This window comes from Microtus oregoni, unplaced genomic scaffold (assembly GCF_018167655.1).
Source record: "Microtus oregoni isolate MIOR12 unplaced genomic scaffold, Mior012 000016F_ref0000370, whole genome shotgun sequence".
Classification (NCBI taxonomy): domain Eukaryota; kingdom Metazoa; phylum Chordata; class Mammalia; order Rodentia; family Cricetidae; genus Microtus; species Microtus oregoni.
Genome location: NW_024543075.1, coordinates 28346589 through 28347990, shown reverse-complemented (window position 1 = coordinate 28347990; position 1402 = coordinate 28346589). Strand labels below are relative to the sequence as shown.

The 1402-nt window shown below is 43.7% G+C and overlaps 1 non-coding gene across 1 annotated transcript; it reads right to left on the bottom strand.

Annotated features, from left to right (window-relative positions):
* Positions 1–880: 880 nt before the first annotated feature.
* LOC121458166 lies at positions 881–987 on the bottom strand. The gene has a single exon (XR_005975810.1). It is a non-coding gene; the product is annotated as a U6 spliceosomal RNA (small nuclear RNA).
* Between the last annotated feature and the right edge of the window lie 415 nt (positions 988–1402).

Sequence of the window (1402 nt, the reverse complement as noted above, 5' to 3'; positions counted from 1 at the left end):
AAAGGGGTGGTCCTCAGCATCCCTTCTGCTCTGCAAACTCCTCTGCTCCCTGTCATGTTCAAAGCTTGAGACTTTGCCAACTTTGACTCCTCTCAGGGCAGGTGTCTGATCTGGGGACATGGTGGCAGCATTACTGGTAATGAAGTCTTTAAAAACATGTCTTCAGTGCACGTTTCTCCCTGAGTGTCATCATGTGGGAGTATTGCGTTTGTGTTTGTGTGTGTGTGTGTGTGTGTGTGCCTGAACAGCATGCACGTGGAGGTCAGAGGACAACCACAGTTGTGATGTCTTAAGCATCTCCTTATTTTTCTTGAGAAAGAGTCTTTCACAGGCTAACAGCTACACTGCATAGGGCAGGCTAGCTGGCTCTTGAGTTTCTGATGGTTCAGCTGTATCTGCCTCCCATCTTGCCATCACAGGTCCTGGGGATCCAAACTTAGGTCCTCCCAGCTCATGCTTTGCTGACGGAGCCTGCAAATCTGATAACAAAATCTCCATCTCTTTGTTGACACCTTTGAGGAGGATGGAATTGGAACTGTGTGTTCTATTCTGGTCTTTGATTCCTATTTTGTCCCCAGCAAGTAATCTTGGTCAGAAACTACATGAACCATGGGATCCATTGGACTGGAGTTTGAGTCTCACCATGACTTAAAAACAAGAGAGATTTATTTTTATTATTTTAAATTATGTCCCCCCCCCATATGTGCTTATGGGTGTAATGCTAAAGAAGGTCAGAAGAGGGCATCAGATTCTCTGAAGCTTGAGTTACAGGTGGTTGTGAAGACACTGTGCGTGCTGGGAGCAGAACCTTGGTCCTTTGGAAGAACAGTATACACTCATAACACCTGAGTCAACTTTCCAGTCTCTCCCCCGTAATTTTTTTAATATGTAATGCTTCACAAATTCACATGCCATCCTTGCACAGGGGCCATGCTACTCCTCCATGTATCATTCCAATTTTAGCATATGTGATGCTGAAGTGAGCACCCTTCCCATGATTTTTATGTCCTGTGATTTGGGAGATAACGACTTGCATTTGGGCCCAAGGGGCTGCTGTCGTTGTTAAAATTTAAGTTATTTATGACCTGTACCTGGACTCTTTCTGTTGTCAAATTCTGTCTTTGTTTCTGCAGACACAAAGCACACACATTATTACACAATAGAGCTTGTGCAGGGTGCCGAGTGGCCAGAGGAACAGTGACTTCTGTCCTGATGGCATACAGGATTGCTGAAGATGTTGAGAACCCAAAGCAGGGCCTTTAGTCCCTTTATTTTAGAAAGATTGTTGCCTCTTCCCCCACATGCCATTCAGCAGATGCCATGTACTTTTCATATATATATATATATATATATATATATATATATATATATGGAAAAAAGATTAGGAACCCCATGTATCACC